Source organism: Setaria italica, chromosome VII (genome assembly GCF_000263155.2).
Source record: "Setaria italica strain Yugu1 chromosome VII, Setaria_italica_v2.0, whole genome shotgun sequence".
In the NCBI taxonomy this organism is placed as follows: Eukaryota; Viridiplantae; Streptophyta; class Magnoliopsida; order Poales; family Poaceae; genus Setaria; species Setaria italica.
In genome coordinates, this window is record NC_028456.1 from 13,758,187 (window position 1) to 13,773,111 (window position 14,925).

The following is a 14,925-nucleotide window of genomic DNA, read 5'->3' on the forward strand; positions in this document are numbered from 1 at the left end:
AACCGAGACTAAAGGGCTCCCCACGAGTTAATACAAAAGGATTGCATCCCTCGTATAGTCAGATGTGCTGTGTAGATAGGATGGTAATAAACCGCGGTGGGAGGGGCCTCCCAGGGATTTTTTTGGCAAGTTTTGTACCAGTGAAAAATCCAGCTCGCTCCCTTGTGTGCAGAAGAACCAGGTGCATTCCACGAAGAAATGATTAGAAATTTCCAGGAACTATCTTTTCAGACGGAACACTCAGGATCTTGCTTCAGGACTAGTTTGTAATAAAAGGCAGCTTTTCTCCGACAGGTAGCTTTTGAAAAAAAATCTTTTCCCTAACGGCCGTATGGAGGAGTCAAGAAACTTCAATTCTTGGTTGGCATTTTATATCGAGGGCACCTTTTTTTATAGCCGCATTTTATAGCCGCAGTGACCATCCCGCAAGAATACCTGAAACCGCATGCTCAGAAAAAAAACCACGAAAATTTTCGTACAGATGTAATTTCTCATTCTGCCGTAGTAAAGCGCATACTTTAGCTGAAAATGTGAGGAAAAAAACTCTTTTTCCTAAGTCTTTATGTACGGGGTAGGACCGGATAAGAGATTAGGTAGGGTGAGGGGGAGCATTCAAGTCTTTTTCGCAATCCGCTGGTGGGCATTACCCCATTAACTCCTTTCTACCAGCAAATGAGCTACCACATTTTTAGGATTTCGCTAAAATTTAGCTCACTCATTTGCTTCTTAAACAGATATTTTCACGAGTTGTGCTCTTTGTATACAATATGATTTTTTACTAAATCCCTACCGTAAAATTGATACCCCTTTAAGAGGCCACAATACAAGGAGACTCTACGTACAAGGTGATCCCAAGTTAGCCCACTCTACCCTTCACCCTAGGGTATTGAACTGTAAACTTTTTGACCCAAAGTTATGCATTAAAACTAGCCTGGCTAGCCTTTTTTGCATTACGCTCGCTAGTAGTACAACTCATGCAACCAAGCATGGTTGGGGGCTGACGAGCCACCCAACGACATACACATATATTCTTTTAACCCGAAGTTTTGCCAAAACTAAATCCGGATAAACTAAGATTTGTTTGCGATCTAATAACTTGAAGCTTATCTTTCAAAAAAGAAGACTTAAATTTCGCTCGAGGGAGTAAGGCACTATTTTTGGCACAACTACAGCTTCAAGATTCATGTCGGATCTGTAATTTGAAGACTAAAATAAAATGGTTTAGACATCGATATTTTAGTTCAAAATATAGATAAAATGATTAGTCTAAATGCTTCCGATGCACCCTGCATACAAAGTTCCAGTTCTAGGATGTTTTTAGCTATCGGACCTATTTGGCTCAGCTCCAGCTTCAAGATCCAGGTTGGACTTGTACTTTAAAGACTAACATTAAGTGATTTAAATATCTATATTTAATCTAAACTGTGATAAAATATTGTTCCAGAATTTTTTAGAACTACTGGTATCTAGCTGCAAGTGATCCAAAAGTTTTATAAAACTATAGCTCTGCCAACAGGGACGTAGTTTAAGTGATTTAAAAGATTTCTAGAACTGAAATAGTTAATGAATCCAAACAAGAAAAAAAACACATTCAAGCTAATACTTCCTCCGTCCCAAATTACTATTTGTTTTAGCTTTTCTACGTACATAGTCTTCCATATGCACCTAGATATATATTGTGTCCAGATACACAGCAAAAACTATGTATCTGGAGAAGTTAAAATGAATAGTAATTTGGAGCGGAGATAGTAAATTTCTCGAAAAAAAAAGCTAAGCATTATTTTCACCACAATGAAAGCCAAATCGGTGAGTAACTCCAAGAGTCTCCCAAAAATCCTTCCCCAAAACTATCTATTGGGGACTCTACTAAACTTTTCCCCCAAAATCATGTCATGCCACAGTAGTCCCCAATAATAAACTTCCCAATACTTCAAAACTGGCCATGCTAGCGCATGTGGGCCTCATATCCGACGTCCAAAGTCCATCCAACGGTTGCTATTTGTTGACTATCTCAGGTCTTATCCTTTCACCAGAAACATAGGGCCGCCGCCGGGAGGCAACTCAGGCAACCAGCAGCGCTGGCCAATTCCCTCACCACCACTTAACAATTCGCACTAAAAATTAGTAAAATCGATTGCCCATGCTCTTCTCTTCTCTCACGTGCTCTCAATTTTATTAGAGATGGATTAATTTGCTCTTGGATGTTGCTGTTTGCCGTTGGGAAGGCAGCGTTCGTAGCATCGCAGCATCCGCGGCGCCCGCAGCGGCGACGGCCCGTCCCCCACCTCGTCACCATTGATGGTGCTGCTGTCGCCGTCGCACAGGAAGCTTCGGATGACCGCAAGCCCCGGGCCGCGCATATCGCCCTCCCAGGAGATCGACTTCGTGACGGGGCCCACGCCGTGGAGGCAGGCGCGAACGGTGGCGGACACGTCCATGCGGTGGATGGGCCAGCCTCAGTCGTTGGCCATGCAGTGGATCTTCGAGACTTGAGTGGCCGCCAGGTCCCGCGTGTTGGCCTTGATGTCGTCAATCACAACGTGGAAGCTCCTGCGGCCCGCGAAATAGTCGCCTAGGGCGATGGGGGAAGACCGGGGGTGGCGGATATATGCGGGACGACGAGAGTATTTGCGACGCTGAATATTTGCGGGATGTTCGGGGGAGTTGTTGGAGCTTGTTTTTTCTTTTTCTTCCTAATTAAAGTATTGAGGTTAATAAAAAGGAACTCTTGAAGTTACCCTAAATGCGACAGCCAGCCAACCACTTAGTTTGTCTCGATGGATCCGATGCACGCAAGGACCCCACTAATCTGCTTGTGAGCAGCAATAAGAGCTGGACCAGATGGACGCAGTATCATATCATCACGTGCACGATTATATATTTTGTTTATATAAGTATATATGCTGTATGTGACATATTATCTCTCTCATGGGACCAACCAGACGCGATGGACGAGGGCGCCCGCCTTAGCCTTAGCTTTTGTTATTACCTGCGAATCTGCGATAGCAAGGTTACATGGCTCCAAAGCTCTGCTACAGTGGCGTCGCTCTCGCGTACAGCGCGGCACGCGAGATGCCTTGCAGCCTGTGTGTGCCAAGTGGCCGCCGGCTAGCCAGGTAAGCGCATTATTGACGTCGACGCATCGCCCGCTCTCGCCACAGGTGGCTTATTCCGGTCCCTTGGCGACATGCTGGCATATCTACAAACTAGGGGTATCCATGTTCACTGCAAGAGAGATCCACAACTGCAAGCACGTAACTGGCTGAGACGACAGGTTGAAGTTCTGGCTACCATGTTTTAGTTACACAATTATTATTCTATTTTTCCGAGCAACTTCTCCTTTTTTTACAAGGAAAAGACCTTCTATTAACCAGAGGCCAATTTTTGCGCTGTTCTATAGCCTGATGTAAAAAATTGGCCTCTGCTCCTGTACTTGCAAGTTTGTCTGCGACTTTATTACTAGATCGCGGACAGTACACTGCTCATGCATCAATACAATTTGTGAACATGGCAAGTTTTTATTTCCCGAAAGAGAACCTCGATCAAAATGTTGCGAAAGCAGAGCCATCTTCTGGGTAGTAGCGTTAGTCTCTACCACAATTGTGCCCAAGCCTACTTCTGCTGACTAGTTCAGAGCTTGCAAATTAAGGTGCCTTAGCTTCAGCGTAAAGAGCGTGTCTGATGTGATCCAGTCCCCATTGCTTTAATTTCCATTCGTGAAAGACTACATCAGTGTTCATCTTTAGACACTCATTTATTCGGAGGGCCATGCCCATTTTGCATAGCATTAGGCATATTGAAAAGCACCTCATGTTTCTTCAGTATAAGTCCAAGAATTCAGTGTTGTCCCTTTTGTTACCCCTCGATATGCGCAGCAGCTCCGGATCTAGAAAGGATATTGTGAGTATGGCACGAGCTTGCACCATATAAGAACAACGTATATGAATCTCGTAGAAAACTCAAATGATGGCGTTGAAGCAACCACAATAAAAGAATAAGATTTTGGCGAAGCTGTGGCGGATCCACTTCGGATTAGCTTGATTAAGCAGGGTTAAGCCGCCTAACATGCGACACTCCTGCCTAAACCGAGTTAACACGAAGTGCCGTCGGATTTCGTCCGATTTAACCACTTAAACAGGATCGAGTTTAGCAAACCCACACGAAGGTGAGTGGTTCCAGAGAGTACAACGAGTCCATTGAGTTAGGCAAAATTACCAATTTAGTTCGACCATAAAATCCAACATCAGAGTTTTTGCAAGGTTCAAAAGAAACAACAGAGAAAACACTAGCGGAAGACTTCGTCGGGGTCGGACATCCCTGGTGAGGTCAACCGGGACATCACTGGTTCCTCTCCTCGCCGACCGAGGAAGGATCCCACTCGACCGTCCAGCCTGGCGGAAGCTGGGGCGGCCAAGCACCAACCAGAGAGGGGTCGGGCGCAGCAACCTCACCTGAAAAACAGGAGCCACAACAAGGCTGAGCTACTAAGCTCAACAAAACTTAACCGATAGGAGTAAGAACTACTCCTCCTTCTAGACATGCAGGGCTGTTTGGCTGAGGGGTTCATTTGCCAAAAGCACTAAGTAACCCTATTTTCAAGTTTTAGCTCCGGTTCTAGGTTCATTTACCAGTCTAGGTTGTGCCACTTATTCTAAGCATTCATAGAACCAAATAAGAGGTATAGATACATCAATAAACATGTCATCATCAGATTCCTCATTTACTCAGGGTGACATAGCGATCAAGCAATCTCAAACTGTGAGAGGCAGATGAATTGATTCGAGTTCTTTAACCATGCATGGTGAACCTAGCCTCACGACATCCGCACACCCGGAGGTCGCTTCCTGTGTCGGCCTTCCCCATCAATCCCCTAACCCGTGTCGGGCCCATTTCCTTTGGTGCAAGGTTCCACAGACCCGGCCTCTGCCGTTCTGTGACCACGCTTGCCACCACGTGCGACAACCAGCAGGGGAAACTCCGTTCCAAGAACAATGGGACGATCGCTCACGTCTAGGTTCAATCAGGTACTAGGCTTCCTCATCCCATACTAAGTATGAGGCTAGTACTTTCAAACACTTGATCACGAACACCACCACTGTCGGGCCTTAGCAAGATTTCATAGACAGACGGGGCAACAAACCATCCACCAAAGAGTTACCCAACACTGCCCCGTCCATCGTCCTTATAGTGGTAACAGGAGAGTAAACATGCAACTCCTACAACTCGCGAGTGACAGGAAATCACTCGGCTTTTACCGTCTCCTAGTTAAGCCATGCATCTACTCGGTCCAATAGCTAGTGCTCAGATCATGGGGACAACTAAGTCATGCATCTAGGGTTTCATACAACTCCTATACGTAAATGCACAAGCATGTTACAGAAGGCATGCGCAAGTCTGGCAAAAACACGTAGGATGTTCATGCAACAGGGGCTTGCCTTCAAGCAAGGAGGACGAGAACTGCTCGACTTCGGGGGCGACTTCGGCTTCGGAGGACAGGAGCTCGGCTACAGCTTCTTCTTCTGGCGCCGGGTGAAGCTCGTAGAAGCCGTCGGCGAGGTGCAGCTCTACACAAAATGCAATGCAAGGGTTAGCATAGATAGCTAATCAACAGCAACACTGGCTCGCCTGAGCCCAGAAACTTGCGACAAAGAGCAGGAGGTTATGGTGGTTCAAGAGAGCTGAGGATGATCAAGAGGTAAGGGTAGGAAAGGAACTCATGATCTGATCCTTGAACTAGAGGATGTGATAAACTGGGGTCCTTAGACGCAAGCGCTGAAGGGTTCCCAAGTTTTACACATACACCCTCGAGTTGAAGAAAAAGATCACAGCCAAGCCCTCGGGCGAGGCGGATAAGGGTCGGCGGAACAGACAGGGTCGGGCGAGACGGAACCGGGGTCGGGCGGATAGGAGGGGTCGGGCGAGGCGGACTGGGTCGGCATCTCACCTTCTTCCTGAAAGAAAAGCTTGGGGTCGGGAAGAGGCAGACTTGGGCGGAGGGACTAAGGTTTGAACAGAAGCTAAGACCGGCAATGCTCCGGCGGCGGCGCTGCTTCTTGCGGATCACAAGAGAGCTTTTACGCAGCACGGAGGAGCAAGCTGCTGGGTGACTTGGAGAAAACTGAGAGAGAATCTGAGAGAAGAACTTCTCAAGAACTGGGTGGGCTTGAGCAGAGAGCGAGAGAAGGCTGAAGGCAACAAGGGCGGAGGGAACTCCGGCGATGGGGGCATTCCTTTTATAGCTGTTGGGGCAGAGGAAAGGAAGCGGCGCGGGAGAGAGAGAAGGGGAGCGGCGCGAAGGCCGGGGAGAGGCAATGGAGTGCTCTGCTGGGGCGGCGATTGAGCGAAGAGGACGGTGGTGCAGAACTCCGGGGGTGACGCCAGCGATCATTGCGTTCTGCCGTCAGGGCGGCGTAGGAGCGGGTAGACCAGTGGTTGAGATTTGGCGGAAAGCGGGCGTCGCCGTGCGGGAGACTTGATAGAAGCGACCGGTTTAACGGCGCTAGAATCGAGGGCGCACAGGTGAGAAGACAGGCGGACGCGGTCGCGCGGGCGAGCGCGGAACAACAGATTGTCGGGCGGCTTCTGACAGAGCGGGGGAAAGGAGCTGTCGCTGACGCGGTCGGGGTTGGCGGTGGAGGAATCGTCGTGTAGCGGCGACCGGACGGCGTGACTGTGGCTGAAGGGACGGAAAAGACGGGCGACATCGGGCTCTGGGGCCGGGATCTAGCGGCGTGATGATGGGCGCGGGAGGCGAGGCTCTGCAGAAAGGGGTGCAGAGGGCTTCCGCTGCCATTGGGGAAGGGGGCGCGAGAACCCACTCGGTCGCTTGCCAGAGACAAAACTGAGCGGCGGGCGTCGGAGAAGACGAGCCACGCGGCAGGAAGGCTCTGAAGCGGGCATGCAACTCGAGTGCGCCTATCGCAGAGGATCTGGGAAAAAGATCTTGCGGGTCCACCGGTTGGATAGAACGGGCGGTTGAGGATGCTTAGCAGGATCCGACGGTGGGCTGTGCTTGCCGGGGTCGGAAGAGGAACGAAGCGGAGAGGGGTCGGGTCTCCGGGGTCGGAACCAGGCGGAAAGCTGAGCACTCGGCGCGGGAAAAAGCAAGGTAGATGACTCGGATCAAGGGCTCTGATCAAGACTATCTGGGAAGGTTTAGGGGTCGGTCGTTACAGAAGCTGACCGCGGATTCTTTAAGCACAGGTTCCGAAAGAGTATAGGTGATTGTCGCTCCCTCACAACCCTACTTGACCCTTTAGGACCATCTGATTCTTGCCCTATACAAGAATCTAGTGCTATATAATTATTTAGCCTATCCCTCTCGAGCGCTCCTAATTGCCTCTCACAAATCTTGGATGAGATCTTAGTATTTGCCTTTGGCTTGATTTATTTCTATAGGCTCCACCCCCTTGTTTATATACTCCCCTCGAAGACCTTAATACATGCAAGTAAGAGTAGGTATAGGATTCAACGCTCAAGTCCTAGTAGAACTACAAGTCCTAGTAGCACACCCCTATGGAATCCTGATCCAAGTAGAATTTGAGTCACCATACAACAATTTCCACCTTGACTCTGATCCTTTAAAGTCATCGTGCTCCTTTAAGAATTCGCTCCAAATCAGCTTCTTTTTTATTTTTTATATTCCTACCACTGGAGTGCCCCCACCACAGGGGCTCGTACACATCACTGTGTTGTGCGTGTAAGTGTCCAAGGTGGAGCATCTGGACCCTCCACTTGAGAGCTCCTTCACTGTGTAGTTTGGTTAACCACACCGCCTTCTCCTACAACCCTCCATGCCATAGGTTTGTACCGCCTCCGAGCTCCACCTACTCGTTAGTACTGCGTGGTTGGTCCCACCACGTCTTCCTCCTTCCAACAGCTCGCAGCTTCACCTCTACGGCTGTTTGTTTTTGCAACCACCTTTGCAGCATTGCACTTGACTGCAAATGAGATTTGAGTACCGGTTGTTGATGAGACGACTTCCTTCTCCTGATCAGCATTTTTAACAAATCTCCCAATGGTTGCACCACCTTTAAGATTTCCTATCACTCGGTATCCTCCATGAATCTAGATATTTTCATGATCACTCGCCCTTTGCTATTAACTCACATAACTCCACCTTGGAGTGATAAGCCACAACCTTGGAGTTCTAGCGATCTCACAGATATTAGATTCTTTTTCAAACCCTGGATATACTGAACTCCCGTCAGTGTGCAATATGTTCCATTATGCATCTCCAACGTAACTGTTACCATCTCAGTGACCACATACTCCTTGCAATCCACCAAGTGAACAGTTCCATTCACCGGGCGTAGAGATCCTTCGCCAAACATCTCCCTCGCCACACATATATGGAAGAACCTCCCCAAATCTAATATCCAGTCATGAGTAGTATCTGGTTGAGTGACGGTAAGTACATCACTTTCATCCTCACTTGCCACTGAGCATACTCCTCTCATAGTCTTCAAATTTCGATAGTCTTTTATCATGTGACCCTCTTTGTCACAAAGATAGCATGTACAGTTGCCCTTGCTCTTGCCTTTCTTCTTCCCATGATTCTTGACTTTGCTTGCTCCACCTGAAATAGTCAATGCTTGATCACCCGAGGATGAAGATTCCTATGGCTTCTTTAAGGACTTCGCCTCCAGTAGGTATGCAACTATTGCATTGAAGTTGAGAGTAGTTTTCCGACGAGAATATTCATCACCAATTGCTCCCACGATGATGGTAAGGATGAAACCAGTATGATGATCTTATCGTTCTCCTCAATGTTCTCATTCACACTAATCAGCTGCGTGCTAAGCTTGTTGAAGACATTCAGATGGTCTACGAATCGTGCGCCTTCCTCCATGTGCAACCTAAATAGTTGACGCTTCAGTACCTATCGATTTGTCAGCGACTTTGCCATATACAAGTCTTCTAAATTCTTCCATAATTTTTTTGGTGAAATTTCCTTAATTACCGAGTACTTTACCTCATCGAAGAGACATAGTTGTATTGTACTGACAGCCTTCCGCTCCATCACCATTCTTCAGCAGTTGTGCTCTCCGGTTTGTTCCCTTTAAGAGCATCAACCAACCCTTGCTGGACAAGCACATTTGTCACCACACACTGCCACACGCTGAAATTCTCTTTGCCAGCAAATTTCTCTACTTAATTCCACATCCCTGACATTATTTTGATTTTGTGCTTCCTAGCACTGCTGACCTTCTCACAAAATCAAATCAATCTGACCTCGGCTTTAATACCACTTGTTAGAATCTGATACCCCTCGTTATGCACAGTAGCCCTCGATGTCGAGGATAGATCTCCAGTACAGGAAGAAGATGGACTCCTACTAGGATTCCCCTATAATCCTACTAGGACTTATACCATGTAATCCTACTAGGACTCCTCCTTTTAAACGACTAGTAATCCCGCCCCTTGAGTATATAAAGGAGGGCTACTTAGATCGGCAGGCTCAGAACCATCATCAATAGCCAACAACTAGGCTACACAACATCCAAGCGCAGGGCGCAATATACAACACCACAAATAGGACGTAGGGTATTATGCTAACCTGGCGGCCTAAACCTGTATAAATCCGTGTCTTGTGTCCTCGCTTTTACCTTCAAGTTCCAGGTTCGGTGATCCCCCACCAATCAATCTACTACCTCGGGATACCCCTTGGTAGGTTGCCAGGTATAATACACCGACATTTGGCGCGCTAGATAGGGATGATCGTCGAGATCATCAGGCGAGCTTGAAGAATCTCATCTACAAGATCAATCTACTAGCGTGGCGTGGTTGCTTACTTCGTCAACTAATTTGGCAACTCATTGTGTTCGTGCATCAAATCCCAAGCGGAGTCGAAGAAGGCTGATTACGGCACCTTGATGATGCACTCCACGGAATTGATCAGTCGGCATCCCACGTCCCAGAGTACAAGATGGAGTCTAATTGGAATCATGCTCTCCGTCACCGAGTTGTACTCGTCTTTGTTGAAAACCAAAAGATGCTCACCACCAAAAAAAAATTGGCTACTGTCTCTGCAATGTTCCGGGACTTACCCAGAGCTACACTTTGCCAATTATTTCTGGGGCATGTTGATTGACAGCCATGGGCTTGGTACACTAGATTACGGAGGCTATTGCCACAGGTTTGGTGCACTAAGTTCCGGAAGCTCTGCCACAGGCTTGGTACACCGAATTACGGAGGCTACGGCCACGGGTTTTGTGCACTGAGTTTTGGAGGCACCGCCACGGGTTTGGTACATTGAATTTTGGAGGCAATAACCACAGAATTGATGCATTGAATACCAGAGGCTCACAATGGTTACACCCTAGGAAGGCACAAATCCTATGAGCACAACACGCGCTCTTCTCACCGAAAGGCAGAAAAGTCTCAACGACTACTTTAAGAGCAATCGCGCTCTCTTTTGTCACAATGCCGACTACTTATGTCTTCTCTTAATGGTTACCAATATCTTTGAGCAGAACACGCCTCAATTCGTGATAGTCTCGGATCTTCTGTCACGCCTAAACACTAGCACGCATACACGAGACAAAAAGATCTCAGACGTGCAAACAACAGTGCTAGTACGCATATACGAGACACAAAGATCTCACACACGCAATGGCAATGGCTAACAGAGACTGAGAGCCTAAATGTAATAGGCTAACTATTTGGGAGAAATATAACTGAAATAAGAGCACGACACACAACATTTACATTACATTCATTACTGAATAAAGGTTCAGTAGTTTCAAATTCTACAAATATGCTACAGAATATATGCATCTCTTTTTATAGGTCAAGCTTCAGCGACGACTCTTCAGGGCGCTTAGCATGCGTTCGGTAGCTCCGCTAGCTCTCAAACTCGAGGGCTAAAGCCAATAACTACTCGACGTGGCTCCTATGGCTCACCTGGTGCATAAGCTCGGGGTTGGATGCCGCAAAACTACTCGGATGATGACTTGTTGAAGACTAAAGATCCTTAGATTGATTATTTAATCATTCCAAGGTCTGGGGCTCGTACGCTACACCCAACAGTTGGTTTTTTTCAAGACAAAGGTAGAAGATTCAAGATTTTATTGACCCTCAGCCTAATTTTTCGATTCAATCTAAGGCTCGGGGGCTACTCTATATAGAGTGCGACTTCCGGTACCCTTCATATCACATTCCAAAGATGAAGATTACAAAATCAAGACGACCAAGGGCTTGAGCACACCATAGCCTCATGACAGCTTTGAGGAACTTTGAAGATTCAGCCAGACAAAATACTCGAAGAGCACCAAAACTACTCGGCGAGGATCTGAAAAGTACTAAAGGCTCCTGCATTCGCCTATGAAGCACTCGGGGGATTGTCGGGGATAAATCCCCAGTATCCGCAAGGAAGGAAGAAGACAGACTCCTATTAGGATTCCCCTGTAATCCTACTAGGACTTATACCATGTAATCCTACTAGGACTCCTCCTTGTAACCAACTAGTAATCCCGCCCCCTGAGTATATAAAGGAGGGCAGGGGTACCTAGATCGGTAGGCTCAAAACCATCATCAATAGCAAAGAACCAGGCTACAAAACACCCAAGCGCAGGGCACAATATACAACACCCCAAATAGGACGTAGGGTATTATGCTAATCTGGCGGCCCGAACCTATATAAATATGTGTCTTATGTCATCGCTTTTACCTTGAATTTCAGGTATGGCGAGCCCCCATCAATTAATCTACTATCTCAGGATACCCGTCGGTAGGTTGCCGGGTATAAAATACCAACACCCGGATCTAGAAAGGATATTGCAAGTACGACACGAGCTTGCATCGTATCAAGAACAACGTATATAAATCTTGTAGAAAACCCAATTGATGGTGTTGAAGCAACTGCGATAAGAGAATAGGATTCTAGCGAAGCCAACCGTGGATTCTTTAAGCACAACTTCTGAAAGAGTACAAGTTATTGTCGCTCCCTCACAACCCTACTTGACCCTTTAGGACCCTCCAATTCTTGCCCTATACAAGAATCTATTGCTATAGAACTGTCTAGGCTATCCCTCTAGAGCGCTCCTAATTGCCTCTCGCAAACCTTGGATGAGACCTTGGTGGTTGCCTTTTGCTTGATTTATTCCTAGAGGCTCCATCCCCTTGTTTATATAGTCCCCTCCAAGGCTCTCATACATGCAAATAGGAGTCCTACACCTAGTAGGATTCAACACTCAAGTTCTAGTAGAACTACAAGTTCTAATAGCACACCCCTATAGAGTCCTAATTAAGTAGGATTTGAGTCACCATACAACACTTTTGTATTTGGCCAGCAACATGTGAGGCTTCAGCACTCCCAAAGGCTCCCAAAGGAGCTAGAAGGGCTGGGTATACTGGATCTAAAAACCTTTGGCCGAGCTCTTCACTTGAGATGGCTGTGGTATGAATGGAAGGAACCTGATAGGCTGTGGGTTGGGACTGCACCTCCATGTGATGAAATTGGTAAGCAACTTTTCAGAACTAGTACAACAGTAATAGTTGGGAACAGTAATAAGGCAAGGTTCTGGCAATGCACATGGTCAACGGTAGAGCACCAAGAGATATTGCACCAAAGCTGTTCAAGTTAGCCTGGAGGAAGAACAAGACAGTTAAGGAAGACATTGCAGGTCACAATTTGACTAGAGGATTATGGAGAATGAGCACAGGAGAAGACATGGCCGAATTTGTTACCCTTTTGGGATTTAGTGCAGAATGTGCAGCTATATGACAGGGAGGATGACATAGCATAGAAGTGGACTAGCAATGGGTTTTACACATCAAAGTCTGCATACTTTGTACAGCTAAAAGGAACTTATAACACCTTTGACAGTAAGGCAATTTGGCAGGGACACGCTGAAGGTAAGTAAAAATTCTTCGCATGGCTCCTAGTGCAAATCAAGATCTTGACAGGTGATAAACTGGTAGCAAGAAATTGGTCGTGCAATGTGTGATCAACAGCAAGAGACAGCAGCACATTTGTGCCTACAATGAAATTACGCCAGACAAGTGTGGCTGATAGTAAGCAATTGGACCCAAGGAATAATCAAGGTATTGGAGATGGATGAGGTTGATGTCGAGGAATGGTGGAAGAGATCATGAGGGGAGGTCACAACAAAAGAAAGAAAGTCAGCTGCTGCCATTTTGATGTACTCAGCATGGCATATTTGGAAAGAAAGAAACAGGAGAGAGTGTTCGAAGGCAAGAGCTTGCGTCTAGATCAGATCTTCTCATTGATTCAAGAAGACATTAACATGCGGCGGAGGGTGTGTGGAAACCCATGTGTGGGTTCGAGTAGTCATTAGTTATCTATGTTATCTTTACTATCGATGCGAGAGACATTTGATTTATGTAATATCAAATTTATTGTAACCGTAAACTTCTATCTCGTTAAATGCATCGGCAGTGCTCCTGCCTCCTTTCAAAAAAAAACATGTGAGGCTTCAGTGCAATTTCCCCCAGCATTCACATCACTGCAACCAACCTGAAGGTGGGAAATTTGGTACAGAACTCTCTAGGAGATTAGTAAGTTTGTAATGGTTTGTAGATAATGGGTTAAGGCTACGCTCAATGCAAATTTCATTCTTGTTAAATAGAGTGTCATGTCGATATTTTTTATGATGTGGCAAAGAGTTAATGAAGAGAGATGAAATGAGTTTCATGATGATAAAACCATATATATATATACACTGTTTAGAATATGGTTTGTATCTTATATGCAGCCTAGGAAACAACAATGAATAAACCAATGCATTGTATGAAATTGTTTCAAATATGAATTAAATGTTCTATTGCTTATATATGTGGTATTTTAGAAACATAAAATCCTTCATTGAGAATGAACAAGGCACTTTAGGAGGAAATAGACTCTCTATCTAGAAGCAATATAAAAGTATTTTGTTTATCAGATGTACTTGTTTTTATCACTGTCAATTTCAAATGGCCAACTCATCAGATACTTATTTGTGTATTATTGGTTGAACAATCGTGTATTCCGGTGTCACATAGTGCAATAATAGTACTAAAAAGGGACAGTAGCTCTGATGGTAAAGGATTACGTGTTAGGTTTTGTTGCAGAGATTCTGCCATGTGTATGACTCCCTTTGTGCCGTTGGTTGAGCATGGTTAGCTTGGCCACGGGGCTCGGGGCAAAACACACAAAAGGGATACACTACCGTTGGGCATATAGCAATGCTGACCCACCTCTCCTAGAGCTGCATATGCCTTCACGTCCTCACCGACCTTAATTTTAAGATCATGGGAAGCTCTATCAAAGGACATGTCTTAATTTTGTTTATTGCATTTGTGGATCCAAATTAATCTGATGTAGCTGGACTATACAAATCTCAAAGAAAAAATTGGCATGCAAATCAACTGAGATAATGATCCGAAAAAAAATGGCATGCAAATCAACTGAGATAACGGCGACACGGGCAAGTGGCTGGCTGCCAGGAAGCCGTCGATCGATCGCCGCGCGACGCCGACGCGGACGGACGGTTCGTGTGCTATTTTTACTCGGCAGCGACGTGTCCCGGCCAGTTTCGCTGAGCCAAGACCGGGCCCTCGTCTTGGCACTTTCGCTGAGCCGGCCGAGCTGCGTCGACCGGTGACTAAACCCTTCAGCATTGGCAGCCACACGGCACTGCACTGTCCGAGTAAAAGGGACAGACAGACAGACTACGGATCTCGATCGTCGTCCTTTTTTATAAGAAGATTTACATGGATGCATATCTGAACATTATTTAAGACCATGGAACCGATGGGCCGCTATAGGACACAAAGCTAAAAAAACTTTTCTATATATCATTGCTCTGACAGACTAGCGTGATCTACTACTGCGAGGAACAGCAATAGTGCCGGTGCAACTCGATTGTATATACTGCTACAGTATCTGGGTTTGATCACCAAAGACGAAGCTTCAAAAGAAAC